The 19731-nt window shown below is 43.7% G+C and overlaps 1 long non-coding RNA gene across 1 annotated transcript; it reads right to left on the reverse strand.

Annotated features, from left to right (window-relative positions):
* Positions 1-460: 460 nt before the first annotated feature.
* LOC119240194 (uncharacterized) lies at positions 461-19223 on the reverse strand. Its single transcript, XR_005124100.2, has 4 exons — positions 19101-19223; positions 13577-13767; positions 3489-3593; positions 461-650 (listed from the first exon to the last, which is right to left on the reverse strand). It is a non-coding gene; the product is annotated as an uncharacterized LOC119240194 (long non-coding RNA).
* Between the last annotated feature and the right edge of the window lie 508 nt (positions 19224-19731).

Here is a 19731-nt window from a genome sequence, read left to right on the forward strand (position 1 = left end):
GGGAGGGTGCAAAGGAAAAGTGGGAGAATGGAAATGGAACCCCGGCCTAGTCCCTGCATATACGCCTGGCTCTCCTCAGTGCCCAGGCGGCCTGCCTGCAAGTTGGACAAAGGGTCCTCGAATCTGGAGGTGAATTCTCAGAGTCCCACGAGCTGGTTGCTTCCACAGAATGCTTTACTAATGGCAGCTCTGTTGAGGACAAACAACACCTAGAATCTGCTTATAGCAGCAGCACCCCTATCCCTCTCTGGAACTGCTGGGTTGAGACAATTGGGGTGCTTTATCAGACTGGCTTCCCTGATTAGCTTCCCAAGGACATGTTTGGTAGTTCAGAGCTACTACCCATCCCAATCACCAATGTTCATTGAGCCCTTACCCTTTAACACCCAATGGCCCAGTGAGGAACGTTCTGCCAGCTCCATTTTACAAAAAAGGACACTGAGGCACAGAAGGTAGAAGATCTGGCATTGTGAGAGGAAAAACTTCCATTGTTTGAAGTCACCAATATGGTCATCTGTTACAGCAGCCAGAGTGACACGAGGGCTTTGCCCGTGGTTGGGCAGGTGTTAGTCAAGGAGACCACTGGATCTCACCACATTCATCCAACTCAGATCAATTGGTAGTGCCTCGGAGGTGATTCTGGAAGGAGTCTGATTTTCTCAGGAAAGAAAAGGACAATTGATTAGTGATGTCTGCTGCGGGTATGGAAACAGGAGTGATAACAAGAACACTATGTGTGTACTTCCTGTTAGAGTGCCCCCCCCCACACACTAAAAGATTAAATTCATGAATAAGTGAGATTTTACTGGGAGGGGGGGATCTTCTTGAGATAGAGAGTATTTGAGATTGCCTAAATAGCCAGAAGGCTCTAAACACAGATCAGCTCAAGCATTCTGAGACCCTGGGAAGCTCCGAGAGCAATTAGAGCTCATTTCTCTTGTTCACTGTTTCTGCAGAAGGAAAGGAAAGAGACCAGTGTGTTTCTCAAACCCACACCTTTTTTCCCCTCGCAGCCACCATCTCAGTCCCTGTCCTCATTACCTCATACTCATTATGGCCTCAGCTCCTTCCATCCTCTTCCCAAGCTTTCCCCTTCAACTTCCCCCATGCCAGCCTACAGCTGGTCTGTCTGACATAGCTCTTTCCTGCTGTTAGCTTCTCATAACCTTTTTAGGGCTCATTGCCTTCTATGTAGACCCTAAACCTTCCTCCTTTTCCTATTTCCTCACATTTTCCTGTTTCATCTCTTCTTCAGACAAGTTGAGCTGGCAAAGTGAATGCCCTGGGGGAAAGAACCCAGGTCTTTGACCAAAACAGTCCTGGGGTGCCCAATAGTTTTTCCCTGGTGTGTGTTTGGAATGTGTCAATTATGGTGATCTCAAATACAAGTAAGAGAATTCAGTGCTCCAGCTGGCTTCCATGATTGGGAAATGTCTCATCTCCCCAAGAGGGTATCTCAGAGAAAATGGGCTCCAGGAGTGGTTGACTCAGCCAGTCAGTAGTGTTGTCAGGACTCAGGTGCTTTTCAATTCTCGCCTTAGTCATGCTGGGGATGGGCATCCTCAGGTTGGTGCTACTTATTTTCAGATGATAAATATCAGGGGAAAAAGAAAGATTACTTCCGGTGATTTTCCTTTAGGAGTTGCCATCTTTACCTGGAAGTATATAATAAATTTCCTGTTGCCTCCTATTGGCTACTTTGGTGTCATTTGTTCACTCTGAATGATTCCCTAATTGGGTCACAGAATTACCCTTGGACCAATCAGATTCAGTTCTTGTGTTGAGATGGGGTTCAGCATCCCCCTGGTGCTGCCTGGGTCAGGAAGGGGAAGCCAATCAAAATTGAGTCTGCTAGGATGGTATAAGTGGATATTGGGGGTGAGGAGGGTGTGAGTGAGGGGGTGAGGAAAGACAGTCAGTGGCACCCACTATAGAGAGTTCAAGGTACAGCCTTGATTTGGACATCTTTGAGAGATTCTCCAGGCCTTATAAGTCAAGGTACACCCATTGCAGCCACCTCCACCCTAATCTAAGACTCCATATCTCTTGACAGAGCTACTGCAACAGTCTCCTGCTTTCCCCACATCTTAAACCTAATCCCATACACTATTAGCATGAGTCACATTTTTTAATTGTGGACCTGACCTTGCCTAAAAGCTCTGTGACTTTCCACTACTTTTAAAATAAGCCCAAACTCTTAACATTGTCCTAAATGGCCCTGAAGGCTCTGGCCTACCACATCACCTTCCCACCTTCACTATCCTTAGCCTTATGATTTGAACTTCCTTCCTTCAACTTCCTCGGACCTTGAAGGAAGTCCCTCCATTCTTGGGACCTTTGTATAGATCCCAAGACCTGACTTTGCTTGACAAACTCTCGATTAAAAATTGACACTTCATGTCCAAGTTTTTCAGCTTTTCCTGATGTTTGTTCTCAATGTGTCTTTTCTTTGATCACATAGATCTCAACTGTGATGACAAAACTCTTCATGTAACTGGTTGATTCCATCCCTTGCTAAACTGTGACCACAGGGACCACGTTTGTTTCCTTCTTTCCTAGACCCCTCCAGAACCTGAAATGTACTAGAAACTCAATTAATGGTGGAATTATTCAGGACTCTTGGGATCACAAACAGAAACTCACTCTATTACTTAGAATAGATTATCATTTCACCTACTGTACCAGCAAGCCAGAAGCTCAACTAAAATAAATATTTAAAGATTTCTCTCTTTTCTGACTTGTAGTAGTCTGGATGTAAGCATGTCTGGACTGACACAGCAGCTTGACAATGTGAGGGAGCCAGATTCTTTTGATCTCATTCTCCACCATCCCCTGGGTACTGTCCTCATCTTTATGATGCCAGGTAGATTATTATCACATCAACACTCCTGCCAGCAGGAGGGGAGAAAAGTAAAACCAGCAAGGGGAAGATCCATTCCTTTAGTTCAAGGGAATCCCAGAAATTATACACAAGCTTTCTGTTACCTCATGTTGTCCAGAGCTTAGTCACATTAGCATCCAGTTGCAAGGGGCAGGTGGGAAATATGGTCTTTATTTGGGGCAATACAGGGACAGCTATAAATTAGGGGTCTTATAGAAGAAAGAAAGAATGGAGGTCAGAAGAAAACGATCCCAACCAGAAAAAGGCCAGGCAATTGACTGTTTCATATAATCCCTAAAATTAAATTTCATGAAGGGCAGGGACACCCTGCATCTGGAACTCCATCTTTATCTCAGCTCTCTTTGTCTGTCAACTCATCCTCACTGTGACTGCTCTTGAAGTATCTTACAATGTTCACAGCTGGAGAGATTTTGGTTCTCTTAATCAATGCCTGGGGAAGTTCAATGCTGATTTTGAATTAAGCCACTGTGGTCAGGGAGCCAGAGTCCTATAAGAACATTATAATAAAACTAAATGGGCAAACATAGATGCCTCCTACAAAACAGAAAGACAGAATGAATGAATAAGTGAATTTGCACATCCTTACCTGTCATCTTGCATTCTGGCTAATATTCATGTGCCGATGCCTTGAAGATCAAAGCTTCCAGGTGACCCTAGTCTATCACCCCAGATGCTGGGTTCACTCAATGACCTTGTGTTGAGACAGAGTCAAAGAATCAATACTTGACATCATTAGTAGACAGACCCTTAAAGATTATCAGTGAACGAAATACATAGTGAGTCTCAGAGTGAGGAAACCTAGTAGCTGTAATGGAAAAGGTAACAGTGGACTTGGAAAAGCCCCAAGTCTGTGATTTGCTGAGTTCGCTCTTTGTGTCCAGCGGATAGGAGGTCCTCAGAGTGCAATAAGGGCGGCACGTGCTAATTGAGGACAGAAATTGTCTTCATTAGCAGAGTGTTTCTGTTATCCTTTCCATCTAAATGAGACCCAGTGGGGTAAGTTTGGAACATGATTATCAGGGATTTTGCAAGTTGACTCATTAACATAATTCCCCTGATTAGAAACCAAAGAAGCTCTTGTTGAAAATTTTCCACTAAATATTACAGGGTCATAATTCCTGCATCATTTGGTGCCTAGCTCTGAATTCTAATTTCTGATTTCCCCTATGATCTGTCAAGGGTTCTAAAGGTCTTTCATTATTTCATGAACAGTTATTAAGCTTGTATGTGTTCAGGACTCAGTTAAGTGTTGAAGATAAAGACAAAGGTTAGTCCTGACCTCAAGAAGCTTATAGTCTATAGGAGGAATAGATAAATAGACAGATAATTGCAATACTAAGGATATATGGTGCTTTTGTATGGTGTGAGAAGACAGAGAATTAGAGAGAGCGATCAGGGAAGGATTTTTGAACTAGGCAATCCATTTGTTATTTTAAGCATTGTCAGTAGTTGAAGCATGGGGGAAAGCGTGTACAAAGACAGAGGCATAAAGGATAAAGGACAACTCGGGTCCAGGTAGTTCATTATGTCTGGAACTTAAAAGGGCAAATTGAAAAGGGGAGACAGAAATGGCTTTTAGTGGGTTGGGGGGCAGATCACTACTGTTTTGATGTCCTGATGACAAAAATAATCCCCGGGGGGAACAGACTCCCCTCACATCACCAGGAATTTTCAGATACCAGCTGGGTGTCCAGGAATATGGCACAATTCTAACACTACCCAGAGACAGTGTCGGATTCCACAGTTAAGGGCTCATGTTTACAAGACTAATCTCTCCCCACTTCAGATGTCAGTTTCCACAGTTTCCATCTTGGGTTCAATTAATTTTCTAGAGCAGCTGACAGAACTCAAAGAAATATCTTACTTACTAGACTACTGGTTTATTATAAAAGTCAGGAACAACCAGACGCAAGAGGTGCAGGAGGCAAGCATGTTGGCAGCTTCCAGCCCTTCTCCAGGCACACCACGCTCTGCAAATGCCCACATGCTCACGAATCTGGAAGCTCTCTGAATTCCATCTTTTTTAGGTGTTTGTGGAGGCTCCATTACACATTGACCACTGGCTATTGATTCAACCTCCAGGCTTTCTCCTCCCTGGTGAGGGACTGAAAGTTCCAACCCTCCAATCACACATTCAGTCCTCTTAGCAACCAGCTCCCATTCTTAAAAGAAAAGTCACCTCATTAACATAACAAAAGACATACCATTTGCTATCTTTATTAGGAAATTCCAAGGATTTTAGGAACTATGTGCCAAAAATGAGAATAAACGCATTATATATTTTTTGTTATAAATCACAATGTCACAACAATGCACCTAGGAAATTAGGAAGGTGGCATTTTCAAGGGTTGGGAGAATAAAGAGAGAGATGAAGGAAGAGACTGATGAGAAACACTTTAGAGATGATGCCTAGAGAATTATGCTGCTAGCAAAAGCTCCTGTTATCCTAGAAACCTTTCAGCCCTCTCTCCAGGCCCCACCATCCTCATATGGCCACAGTCAGAAGCTTACAATTTGATCTCACAGCTGATTCGTTTGGGAGATCACCTGACTGGAGCTGGACCAATCAGGCATCAGGAATGTGATGAAGTTGTGTAGAAAATGTGTTAATATTTTAAGGGAAGGAGACAATCCTTACCTTTGCTGCCCTTATCAGAGAATTATTCCAACCTTTCCTTTACTGAAAACAACATTAAGAGGGTGAGGGGCTGAAGGATGGTGAATTTCTTGGGACCACATAGTAAGACACCCAGGCTCACAGTTGTCCTACCAGTTTGAGCAAAAAGGAGAATGATTTTTTTAAAACATGAACTGCTCCCAGATCTTCTGCTCCCAATTCTTCTGCTAGCCTTTTGATTACTTCAGACCCATGCCCACCTCACTGATTTTTTTTTTTTGTATTTGCTGTGAGCTTATGAGCTCTTTTATTATTATTATTATTTTTAAAAACAATATTTGCTTCCCCCCACCCCTTCAGATTTTGTCCCCATAGAATTTCCTTCCCTAAGGCACCTGTATACTGTAGCAGGGAAGGGACAGGGCACCTCACTTATTTTTATCTGACATGATACAGTATCTATCTTGTGAGAAGTGGTGAAATGGACTATAATAAATATATTGCCTAGAGGAGGAAAGTTGACAGGAGTATAAATACGGGGCATGATATATAAAGCCCCACACATCCCAATGGCCTCATTTATTAAAATCTTGCCATGCTAAATTTACAAAAAGTACTCGTCTCTATATGGGTTCTCATAAAATACTGCTTACACTCTTGCTTATATCTAAACCCTCCCCAATTTCACTATTAGCTGACCTTTCTCTATGTAAATCTCAAGGACTGGCTAATGTCCACCAGGGACTTGGCATTTAGTTGTGTTCAGGGTAGGATTTAGATTTGGATTAAAGTGAAGATATGAAGCTTTGGTCAAGGTGAAAATGATAGCTAAGATGGAATTTCTCAAGGAATCACACTATCTGGGTCATTCCCATCATTAGCCTCCCATCTAATTAATCCAGAGTCAAAGCCCAAAGTTAACTTATTGAATTAATATATATTAAAAACCTACTATGTTCTCAGTATTGGCAAGAAAGAAATGAATTATCCATAGCTCTTTCCTTTAAAGCACTCAGACTGAAATGAGGGAAATAAATACACAAATAAATAGTTTTGATAGGTTATGTTAAGTGGCATCGATGTTGAAAGGCCAATATCCATAACAGTTGAGTCTATGGTTGTCTTTATGCTGTTCTGTCTTTATTTCACTGTCTAGTATTTACATATGATTCTTCACTTTAAAATTATGAGGAAGAAAATTTACATAGAAGGGAAGGGACTTACCTGAGTCAAATAGTAAGGAATTTGAGTGCAGATCTGTTTGAATTTAAATACTACACTTTATTCTTGGGTTCCTTTTGACCTTGGCCTTTAGGTTGGAGTCCCCATATAGGGGGGGACTCCCCCAAGGAGTCCCCATATAGGTTCACTAGTAGAGACTAGCTAATGAAATTCAAGGTCCCACCTTATCTGCTTCAACCTGCTACTTCTTATTCCTATTCTTCCTACTTCCTGGATGTTCACATGCTTCACATGTTCACATACAGAACATTTTTGCATTTCTCTTGGTCCATGCTGATGTTTACCTGTGACTTATTACTTACCTACCACCCATTCCCCTTTCTTCTTGTAAGAGAACCAGCCACCCCTTTACTTTTCTCTACCCACATGCTCAGAGCTTTCATGTCCCAGACCCAACAATCTTATTGGCTGGTTCAGGGAAAGCCATATGATCCATCTCAGCCCAATCAGAATGAATTTAAGAGCTTTTGCTGGAACTTTTTGAAAAAGAGGTTCTTTCTGTTGCCTGGCATTGCTAAAGGGATGGAGGGTAAGTCTGAAGACGCCCATGGCTATTCCTGCCTCTCTTGAGAAATAACTTACTGTAAAATGAAGTCAATATGGAGAAAGCAGGGCAAAGAGAAGGAGCAGCCCCCAATCCCCTTCTCAGTTCATATTCAACACTGTACACAGTGAGGTGCAAAACCTGCACTATCACAGACTACCAAGTGCACCAAGGAGCATGCAATTGTATGGGGAATATAAAAATAAAATTTATTAATTAAAAATAAATAAATAAATAAATAAATTGAAGGAGGCTTCTACCATGCCAATCAACATAGTCCTGATCAATTCATTCTCTAATCTTATCCCTGAACTTCTAGAAGCCCAAGCTTAGGCTTGGGTAAAGTCTCTATCATCTAGTCACAAGTCAGCAAGCCATCTAGGTAGAAGAGCAAAGGAGAATTCAATTGATGTTAGACCCAGAATTCTCTCTCTGAAGAGTGATTTAAATCATAAGAAGATACATGGGGGGAGGGGAAACTGCAATACAACTTTATAGGGTCAACTACAAAAAAGGGAAGAAAACTGATTGAGATGTATCACACATTCCATAATTTAAGAATATCCAAACCACATACATATTTTAGAAAAAGCCACCTCTGCATATTCTACAACTAAACATGCATTTGGAAGAGGCATTCTATGAGGAAAGGGGTTGAGAATAGGGACTGGGGACAAACTCAGTTGGGGTATTAGTAAAATGAGAGGGACATTGCATAAACCAGGAATGACACACTGTGATACGAGAAAGAAGAGGCATTCATCTCTCTGCATCTTAGGTTAGAGGAAAAATGGGAGGAAGGAAAAGAAGGAGAGAAGAAAGAGGGTCAACACTATAAGGAAATATTCCAAAATGTTGACCAGGAATTGTAATTTGGCCAGGGATCATTGGGTTACCAGAGAGAGAAAAATCCACTCAAGGAAGCTTAAATTAAAAGAGGGTTGGTCTTAACAAGAATGAACCTAGAGGGAATAATGCTAAGTGAAAAAAAGGAAAATGCCATATTATTTCATTCATATTGTTACTTGGAGGCTCATTCCTGGTCAGGGAAACAAAATTGGTACCAGACAAAACCTTGGGGTACCCAGGGACCCCAAATCACTAAGGAAAAAACAATGTTACCTGTTCTAAGGGTTTGTATCACCCACATACTTCAAAGCAAGGTAATCAGACTCTAGTGTTTTCAGCTCAAAGGTTTTTAATAGAGAGAAGAAGAATAGGGATGAGAGGATTTCAAATAACAGACTCCCCATCAAACTCTGAAATCACCCACACACTCCTGGGCAAAGGCCCAGCCAAGCAGGCAGGGCCCAGACATGAGCTGCCAGAACAAGTCCAAGGCCCCTCTAGTCAGGGGAATATAAACAATCAGTTGGGCAAGGTTCAGAGGGCTGGGAGAGAAGGAGAGACCAGAAGTTCAAAATGTACGATCCAAGCTAGATCATCCTCCACAAAGTCAAGATGAGGCCATGTTGTCTCTGGAGAGCCAGATCCAAAGCATTAAAGCCACAAGAGTAAAGACCAGGAGCACCCCGCCCACAGGCCTTCCATTCCCTCTCCCCATTCACACAAAAAGGCCACCTCACTCTCTCCTCAGCAGCTCCCATTCCGGTAGTCCAGTTTATGGCATGCTGGAAATTGTAGTCCTCAGCTCCTGCGATCTCATCAGCATGGAGATGGGGGTGGAGCCACTGAGGACATCTCTCACTGGCTCCAAGTTTGTTCCTCATTGTTCCGCTAACAATATGTGGAAGATAAAACAAATACTTTTTGACGATTAAAACAAAATAGTGGTTACTAGAAGGACCGGGGGCAGGGAGGCTGGGTAAATGGTATCAAAGGTGTCCAGTGGTATGGATCAAAACTAGACTTTTGATGACAAACATTATAGTATGTGCAGATGTTGATTTATAATGCTGTGCACCTGAAATCTATGTGCTATTACAAATCAATGACGCTTAAGTAAACATAAATAATTTAAAATAATAATGAATCAAGTAAGTAAATCAAGGTCTTCTGGGCACAGCTGTAGAGAGTTGTGGCCTCAGAGTTGTAATCCTGGGCACTCTCTCACCTCACACTGTTAGAACCTGGTGTTGTCTCAAGTCTGTCTCTCATACCATCTGCTTCTTCTTCCTCCCCTGCAGACCAGCTTCTTTGCTCCTTCATCACCTTCCACAGGATTCATCACCAAGGCCCCAGTGATGATTCCTTGGGGGCACCCTTCACAATGGGTCTGCATGCATTCTATCAACCTGCCCTTCCCCCCCCACCCCCGCTAATGGTCTCTGTGCCTCTTCTAAGTCTGGGTGACAGGGATATAACTGGCCCAGCTCGAGTCAGCTATTTACCCCTGTTTCATACAGTGCTGGCGAGAGTGAAAGGAGTGGGTGGATGAAAGGGAAGTAAAAATGGGGCTGCAGTCTAAGAAGGTGGTGGGAGGAAAAGATTAGTATGTCTCGTACACACTGTCCCTTGTTTTGGGATTATGGATGATTATTTTCTTTATGATTGTGAGCATGATGCAATTTTCCTAAAATGACAGGAGTTGGTGATAGAATGGCTAGTGTTTAAAGATACAAGCTCTGGAGTCAGATAAAACTGGGTTCCAATTCTAGCTCTTCCACTTCTAGCTGTGTGACATGAACAAGTTCCTTCACTTCTCCGAGCCTCTTTCCTTCTCTGAAATTTGGGGCATTAGCTTTCTCATGAACTCTTGTAAGCATTAAGTGAGATAACATGAGTGAGACATTGAGCAGTGTCTCACTCATAGCAACCATTCAGGAAATGCTATGATATGTTACTAGTAGTGTACATAATTTTCATGATTGAAAATTCTTAAACAAAACCAAATCTTCACAGACACGTATCAGTTATAATTGAGCTTGTTGCTACTGTTTTTCCCTATCCCATTGCTCCTTGGAATATAGAATTTATCTTTGCTGAAAATAGCTGTTGGAAAGTACTACCATATACCAAGAACACTCCTCCCCACAACACACATAATCAATAAACTAAGACAGCTCTCTCTTCCTAGCAGCCTTCACCTACTCACCCTAATTGATCATTACAAGGCATGCTCAGAGGGTCCCTGGGCTCCTACATTAATTGACTGCATACCCACTTAATGGGGAAGTCCCCAATTCCCCAAGTGTGAGCAGATTTTCTGCCTCCTCCTGCACCCAAGTGCATTCTGGGAGACTTTGGAAGCAAGAAGGTTGGCAGGTGGTGCATCTGATCAATTAATTAGGAGCATGGTGAGAGGTTTGACTCCAGCCTAGCTAATCACGTAATTAAATCTCCACCCATCCTCCATCCCAGCACCCAATTCAAAGGGCTGTCCCTGGTTGGCCAACTCTGATTTTGATGGGCTGTAGGGAGCAGGTATGAACCCTGCTCAGGCCTGTCTATAGCAGAGACACTCCTTTGCCTGCTCCCTGCTCCCCATTTCTGCAGCTGAAGAAAAAAAGACTAGGAAATGTTCTTGGAGAGCTTTTGGGAAAGAAAGTGGATTAACTTCTTCAAAAGGTTGCTTGAGGATTAAAGAAAATGATGGAGAGTGAAATGAAACTTTTCAAGGGGAAGAACCTCAGCCTGCATTTGATAAGCAAAGCCTGTTGGTCTGTTCCTCCAGGGTGTTATGCCAGAGACAACTAGAACACGCTTCCTGCCCATATCCTGTTTCCTCTTTTCTTTAGCATAGAAACCCTGCTTTTGTTCACTGCATCCAGGTAAGCAACTAAAATAAAATGTCTTCCCCAAACTCCCTAGAGGAAGGAGTGACCCCTTGACATACTGCTCAGAGGATGTGGGCAGCAGAGCTCAGAGAGAGCTGCCCTGCACAGGCACTAGCTAGGACACTTCTGCCTCCAGTCCTCCACCTCCTTTTTCTTCTCTTGAAGTGAGATGCAATACCTGGAGGTGGAGCATCCATTTTGAAATTATGAAGTGGAAACTTAACCTCAGAGCTTAAAAATGGAAGGAATTTGGATCTCTGCTGGCACTGTGAATAGTCGTAACTGCCTGGATCTGGGGCCTCCCTGGTGGCCTAGGGTTTAAGTCTCAGCGCTATCACTGAGTTTGTCCCCAGCCAGGGAGCTGGCCCACATGGCACAGCAGACCTCTCCTGCCTCGCCCACTGCTCCGCTCAGCAGTGTATTTCAGTAGACCCACCTGTTCTGCTCCTCATTCTTCCTGGTGAATCCCCTCACCACCACCCCCACCTCTGGCCTGCACCCCAGTTCTTCTATGCAAAAACAAATAAAAAAAATATTTTTAAATACCTGAATCTGCTGTTGTGTGGAAAAACAAAGCCCTATTTGGTGGCCAGCTCTGACCTGCCATCTGCACTCCTGATACAGCCCAACACACAGATGTGTAAATGTATCAAGCGATCATGATAATAACAGCCACATGTTTTGATGGTATGTTCTAGTATAGAGCATTGTTGGAGGATTGCATAAGATGGGCAGTGGCAGGCACATGGCCCATATTCATGAATCTTGGTTTTAATTAGAACTTGAGGTTGAGAGAGTTTTCAAGACTTATCGAGAAGTTGGAGGAGGAACTAACACCAAAATTTTGGGAATCACAAAAGAAATGATAACACCAATCCTGGACTCAGGAACCTTCCCTAATAGCAAAGACCCTGGATCTGCCTTTTCCAAGGTGTAGGACCTCGGGCAAATTACTTAGCCTGGTGGAAAGTCCGTTTCTTCTCCTGCAAAAAGGGGGCAATGATTAGGGTTTAAGAGTTGCCCATGATGAAGGCTTAGTAGTGTGTCAGCACTTGGGATTCATTCCACCTGGCAATAAGAGGCTCTTAAAGGAGAGATTCTAGCAGGGCTTGGGGACAGCTTGCCAGACAATATCCCAGGCTTTAAGCAAAGGTGTTTAAGCAGGTCCCGTGAAAATCAAGAGGAGGCACTCAGCATATCCTCACTTTGACAAAAATCTCTCAAAGAGGCAGTCAATTACCAAATCCTTGTTTCAGCTAAATCAAACATACTGCAGATCCCATAGGCATTTAATACTGATATTATAGCCCCAGGAATAACAAGCAAAAGTAATTAAGTTTAATGATTCCAACGAACCCAGTATGCTTGATTGCAGTGTGTGTGCCTAATTATCTTCCCTTTTTTGTTGTTGTTGTGTGCATGGTATAAATAAGGCCTATTTGTATATTTTTCTTAAAGGCACTAATTTTAAGATGCATTAGAGAAAGTTGCATCTGCAAGCACCTTTCTAAAGGGCTTGCTCGAAACCCTGAGTGGGGGAAAGTCGCTGGCTTGTCAAAATGGCTGAGATGATGTAATGCTCAGGTCCCTCAACTGCAGGGCAAACCAGCCTACCAGCAGTGGAGGAAAGTGAGGAGGCCCAAGACTCTAGGGCTTTCCGTCCTCTTGTCCCCAAGGTAAAGGAACAGGAGAAGTGAGTAAAGGCTGGAGGCACAGAGACATAAAGTTGGGAGGAAATTGTCTCCTGAGTGAGGGCGCAGGCCCAGCTGCCCTGGAAAAGCCTCCCATGGTACACTGGGTCATTGGCCTCAAGGATACCCCGACACCTTCCTATGTGTGTTATTTGCCAGGGGAGTTGACTTCCTTCCACTAACAGGACGGAATCTATTGCCACACCCCTTGACTGTGGTAACTTGCTATGGCAAACAGCATGAGGTGGAAGAGACAGGTGCCAGGACAAGCCGGGGGCTGAGGAGACAAACTCTTCTTGGGTGAAGAGTTTCTGCCATTGCTACGTGACCTGCCTGGGGCAGCCTGCCAGTCCCGGGAGGAAGAGAGACACATGGCCAGCCTCGACCCATGGGACCCCGTCTCAGTCACAAATAGTCACAAATACAGGTGTTAAATGTGTGCTTGTGGCTGACTTGTTTATTAAATGCTAGTAGGATACTGAATTTTTTAATGTAGCATCAGAGCTTTGGTATGGCAATAAAAAATGTGAAATGTTTGTGACAATAAGTGATTTTCTGGGGCATAGTTTCTCAGTTTTCAGGGGATTCTGAAAACTCTGACCCAAGGAAAACTAGAAACCCTCCTGGAGAGTTAACTACACCTGTCTGCACTTGGCTACAAGCCGAAAACTGCTGCGGTGCCTGTAACCCTTTGTCTGTCTAACCCCCACTGTTCCTTCCCTGCTCCACATTTGGTCTCAACAGCTGAGTAGATTTGTATCTGCCATGCTGAAAGTATTTATACCCTACAAACTGGCAAACTCTACAAACCAGGGCTTTTTTCCTTCCCAAGAGACAGCTTACCAGCACACTAGCACCTGCTCAATCCCTGACCAGGTCATCTCGACGCTCTGCCATCAGCCATGTCTCAGGGAAATGATCTCTTTCCTCATCCTTGCTTCTTAAGTCCTTGCATGAGAGGTAGCTCAAGCGATCTGTATTCCAATCCCAGCTACTGGACAGTTGTGAGTTTCTTCAAATTGCATTCTCTACATCTGCAAAATGGAAATAAGAAAATTTTCTAACTCTTAGAGTTAATGGGAAAATTCAGCGAGATCATTCAGGCAAAGCACAGAGCACCACCTCTGACATCACCTATGTGCCCACTGAGGGGCAGCTGTCATTACTTGGTTCACGTACACACATCATCTTTTGCCTCATTTGCAACACCTTCCATCTGACCTACCTTGTTGGTCTCACCCCCATTTTACTACATCCTCCCTACAACAGACAGAGCAAGTTGAAAAAACTTAAGTATGATTGTGCTGCACGCTTGCTCAAAACCCTCCAGTCCCTCCCGTTGGCCTTCAGAAGGCAGTCCCAGTTTGCCAGTGGGCAACTTGGAGGGTGGAGAGGTTAAGGAATTTTCCCAAGGTCATGAAAGCAGCAAATGACATAGGATTAAAGCCCAGGCTCTCTATCCCTACTATCTGTCCTCTTAACCAGTGTATAGTACTCACAGCAAAGGGGCTGGCTGGAAGGATGGATGGGTGGGTGGGTGGGTAGGTGTAGGGTAAAGAAAATGTCAGGCTTTTCTGCCCTCCCGCCATCAGGATAGATGATGGATCCTTGTCCTGAATGCATGCCTGATGGCGGGCACCTGGAATAGGGTGTGGGCATAGGTAGACGGGATTCAGCTGAGCTAAGACTGTGCTTTTTTAAGGGCGGCGTCACGGGGACGCCAGTAGAAGCCGAAAGAGAAGCCGAGAAAGAAGTAGCAGAAGCCGAGAGAGAAGCAGAGAAGGCCGGAGAGCCCAGATAGAGTGAAGACTTGCTGGGGGCCGGGAGGCCTGCCAGCCTCCTGGCCCCCCAGAACCCCTGCCTGCCATATGTCTGGTGAACCCCAACAAAAGACCTGCAAAAAACCGCTGAGGACTCTGACTCCTCCTTTACCCAGTCTGCATGGGATCAGGAAACCTGCACTGTGTCCATTCCTGCCCCTTACAGTGGGTGGGTGGATGGATGATTGGGTGGATGGAATGCTGAAGGGATGCAATGATGGAAGGCTGAACAGAAATAGAGAAAGGAGACTCTGAAATGAAAGGATGGATGGATGGATGAACAGTAGATGGAAGGGTAGGATCAAAGCATAGAAAAATGACAAGATGGATAGACTGAAGGATAAAAAGACATAGGCATTCTCTTAAGTGGCTTTCTTAGCAGGACTTCTCTCACAGACATCTACCTGGAACACCTGCTGAGTAGGTGAACCCTTCCACATTTTAGTTCCTAGCTTCTGCTTCCTGTGCAGCAGCCTCTCCCTCTGTCAGATCTACCCCAAATTGTTCCTAAACAATACTCCCTGGGTGATCAGCTTCCAGCAAACTGACCATTTGTCTTCTTCCAGAAGCTCAGGTTTTCTCATGACAAGGGACCAAAGTTTGCATCTTACTAACAAACACTAGATGCTTACTGTGAGCTAATTATATAAATACCTCATTTAATCTTTGCAATACCCTTGTAAGGAAGACTTGTCATTATCATTATTATTATTTTATCCATTCTGAAGATAAAGAAGCTTAAGTAATTTACCCAAAGTTGCACAACTACAAAGAGGTGGATCCAGGATTAATCTCAGACAACCAGACCCCAAGACCCACACTCATAATGCTGCCCTAGTAGCTATGTCTTCTCAGCAACCTCAGCTGTCAGCTCCATTCCCTGCATTGAATGGCGATGCTGTTATCAGCCCAGGAGGATGAGTCATCTTGTCTCTTTCAACCTTAAGGGATTTCTCACACACCTGCCAATTTCTACCCAACAATCATCCAGAATATATCACCATTACCAAACCAGAGCACTGTGGGCCAAAGACACCTTCCATGAGGGATTAATGCGCTCTGACATCTCGCCTGAGGAAAATATATTCCTGTTGGGCACATGGCTTCATTGGGACAATAGACCCATGGTGATTTTAGAATCTGGCAAACCTGGATTCTAGCCCCAACCTTGTCATTCAGTTAAGCTGCGTGACCTTGGGCAAATTACTTCACATCTCTGAGCCTCCATTTTCTTATCTGCAAAAATAGGGAGGATGACAGCAGCTGGTATGAATAGATGTGAGAATTAAATGAGACAAAGTGTACAAAGAGCCTAGTACAACCAGAAGTACACAAATGACAGCTATTGCGGTGTAGTGGTGGTTTATCTCAAATGCAATAGTCTCTCTCTGAGTAGATAGTCTTCATACAAATTTTCCAAACTGTGCTAGACTATAGAAAAATCTCTGTCCACCATTAAGACACATATTAAAGTATCAGCACCATTTAGGAAGAAAGGCTACTTTTCGTGTGTGTGTGTGTGTGTGTGTGTGTGTGTGATTTTAAAACAAAAAGAAAAACTCAGCCAGTGTTGCTCAAGGCCCAGACCCCTTGAACAATCAGTTGGGTAAACTCCTCTGGCTTGATTAGCTTCCCCTTGTTAACTGACAGGGTTCAATGCAATTTAATTTCATTGGATGGAAGTGGTTCAGAAATCAAGGTCATTTAATTTCTGAAAGGCAAGTGAAGGGTTGCCTTTCCTAAATGATCTTTCTGCCATTAATTCCCCTTAAAATGAAAAGTACAGTGGTTAATACCATGACTTCAAGGTCATGTTAGATGACCCTTCCAAATAAGAGAATTCTTTCTACAGGATTTTAATTAGGTTGAGTACAACTAATTCTTCCTTTGGTACTTATTCCATTTCCTTTCCTTTCTGTAATTACTGCCAGTGTAACGCTCCTCACACACACAAATGGAGCTGAAGAAAGCCCTGCGATTATCCTTTAATTCTCCTTCATGCAAGAAAGGTGGGGTTTTCCACTGTATTCAGTTCTTGTAATTCTGAAGACTGTAGCCCTAATAGCCTTATACATGTGAGAGTCAGCAGCTTCATAAAGAGTGAGTGGGTTCCTAATGAAATCCTAACTTTCGACACACAGATCTCCCCATTCACCTGGTCAGAGGAAGATTATGAAGCATCGAAACAAAGAAATCAACTCAATGCATGCTGTCAATCAATAACACAATCGAGCGCCTGCCTGCCAAGGGCTCAGTAGGGTGCTCCGTGCGTGGGAGTAGGGTTGCAAAGGAAATGAAGAAGTTTAGTTAGGTTTGGTGAGACAGACAATTAGCAGGCAGAGTAAATCAACAATACACAACTTGGCCCTAGAACAGGAAAGGCACTACATGTGGTGGTGGTGATGAGAGCTAGGGACAGGCAACCAAAATTCTCCACAAAGGAAGTGAGGAGTCTGTTGACCTTGGAAGCACAAGAAGGACACACATATCACTCACTTAAAAAAATAAATATCTCCTGAGCACATGCCTAACATGTGCTGGGAGTCATATTAGCACTCAATGTGCAATATTTCATCATTCCTCTCTCCTTACATACGCTTCACAGATAAAGAAACTGAGGCTCGGAGATATTAAGAAAACTGCTCAAGGACACATAAAAGAGGCAGAACTGGGCTTCAAATCCACATTTCTCTGACTTCAGACTCCAAGATAAAAAGGCAGCAAAGAATGGAACCCACTGGGAAGGAGCCTAGCAGGCTGTCTGGAGAGGGAAGAAAACCGAAGTGTCCACTAGTGAGACTCTGTAACTGTGTCTACTCTAATTCCATTTTATTTTCATCATAGCACTTGTCAGTTCGTGTTATTTTCTTGTGATTATTTTATCGGTCTCCTCCTCCCTCTAGAAGGTGAAATCCAAGAGAGGAAAACCGTATCTGGTTTGATTGTTGCTGATTACGCTGCACCAGGAGCCTTGACTGTAAGGGGTCACAAATCTGGTGAATTTGTGGAATGACAGACTGGATCTCACTTCCAAGAGCCAAGAAAAGGAGGGAACCGCATTGTAAACTCCAACAAGTCTTGCTCCACTCCTGGGGTTGTGCCCTCACTCCTTGTTGTGTTATCAGCACCTAGGACAGCATCCACAGCGCCTGGTAGCCGAACTGATGCTAAGGAGAGGGTGCCTGGCGGAAGGAGGAAGCTAAGGAGCAAGAAGGGGGGAGAGAGGAAAGAGGCAAGGAAAGAATTGGAACAGAAAGTCACAGTTCAGTAAAAAGCAGGTTCAAGTTCAGCCAAATTATTATTCCTCCTGCTGATTAACAAAGCCACCTTGCTAGAGACGAGCCAGAGGAAACTCACTGCCCTGAGTCCATTCTCAAGAAGACCCAAATCCCTAGCTGTCCTGCAACTCTGGTGATTCTCCTCTGTACATATCACCCCGTCCTGACCTGCAGGGGAACATGTCCTCTGAATTTTGCAGACCTCTCAGCCAACTTGGATTCTCTTTTCATTCATTTGTGTTTTCCTAAAGACTATTTATTCGTGTACTTTCTGTTTGGGCAATTATTGAAATTATGTCTAATTATGTGGTGATGGTAAATAATAATAATCACCTAGCTGCAACATGTTCTGTTTCTATTATGGGTAAAGATTTTGTGCTCTTTGCTAGGAAACATTTTAAGGTAGAGTGCTGATTAGGAGCAAGAGAGGGTGTCATGTTGAATATTTGGTTGAGTTATCACTATTCTACCCAATTGCTATGCAAAAAGGTCCTAACTTTTTTTTATCCATCCCTAGGGCTGTGCTCTTTGCATATTATTACCACAATTACTATTAATAATAGTTACTCTTAATTCAGCACTTCCAATGTGCCAGATCCACTTTAAATCCAAATTAAAATTCAGTGCAAACTTAAATATCTGCAGGGACTAGAAAGTGTGGTAAATGGCTAAAGCTGGGTTTGAGATACAATAGGGAGCAGTGGGGTCTGAGGTGAACTGCAGCTTGTATGCCCCAGCTAAAGGAGACAGTGACCACTCAGCAACAGTCCAATATTACCATTTAGAGATGGGTGAATGGTTCTGCTGATTCTCTTGACCGTTCAGGAGAAGCCAGAAATACAGACTTTAATGTGAAATTCCCAGATCATAATTCCCATTGTGAAATTTCCATTTTGTAATGTCTGCATGCTGCTCATTTATAATCCCTCGGTCTCAGGCTTCCCCATCAGAAACCTGTGGAGAAGACTGCTCTTTGAGGGGGGAGCTGTGGTGACTTTGTTGGGGGAAGGGAAGCAAAAATTGCATTGAACTCTTACAGTGGAGGCTGTAAGAGCCCATTTCTCATTTTTATTTAAAATCTCATAGAAGTCATTTCAGAAAACAATGAATACCATCAGAAGTCTTGTCAGGGAGGAAAGGCTGGTGAAGGGGAGGGATATAATTACTGGCAGCACTGATAAGGAGAGCTAAAAACAGACAAGCCAGAGTCAGGAAGAAAACTGTCCTCCTGCCATGGTCCCAGCTCAGAGGGCAGGGACCACCACATACCCCCAAGGCTGGCAGAAACAGGGAGCTGCAGAGATGGGGTGTCAGTCTGCCTGAGTCAGAGACTCCAGGGTCAATAGGAACAGGAGGAAGCTGAGGCTGGCTTCAGGTGCCAAGGAGGAAGCTTCATGCCCTTCCACCTCAAATTCAATCTCATTGATTCAGGAAGTCATGGTCAAGTTCAGACCTCTGCATATTCCCTCCCCATGATACCCAAGACTTGCCCTTTGTGACATTCACTACACATGTGACTAACTCTTAGTGTCAGTTTCACTTTCCTCATGAATATGAAAGCAGGAGTTTAGGTGTCCCTAGCACCCACAGCCTTGACACACACAGAGCAGGGGGCTCAACAAATTATGACCTATAAATGGACAGACGAATTAATAGCTCTTGACTTCAGGCACAGACTCCTAAATCACAACTGAGGACTACCAGGTTTATGATGGTTAAATGACTAGCCCAGGTAACACAACAGAGATTTTAATCTGGTCTGTCTGAGTCTTTTATCACCTTCTGCACAGGCATAGACAGAGTGAGAAAGTTAACTCTATATCAAATTGGTGAGACTCAAAGGAAGCTTATTAACGGAGGTGCATTTATTCTGGGTTCTGAAGGATGAATGAGGATCAGA

The sequence above is a fragment of the Talpa occidentalis genome, unplaced genomic scaffold (genome assembly GCF_014898055.3).
Source record: "Talpa occidentalis isolate TD23 unplaced genomic scaffold, MPIMG_talOcc4v2.1 talOcc4.12, whole genome shotgun sequence".
NCBI classification, from domain to species: Eukaryota; Metazoa; Chordata; class Mammalia; order Eulipotyphla; family Talpidae; genus Talpa; species Talpa occidentalis.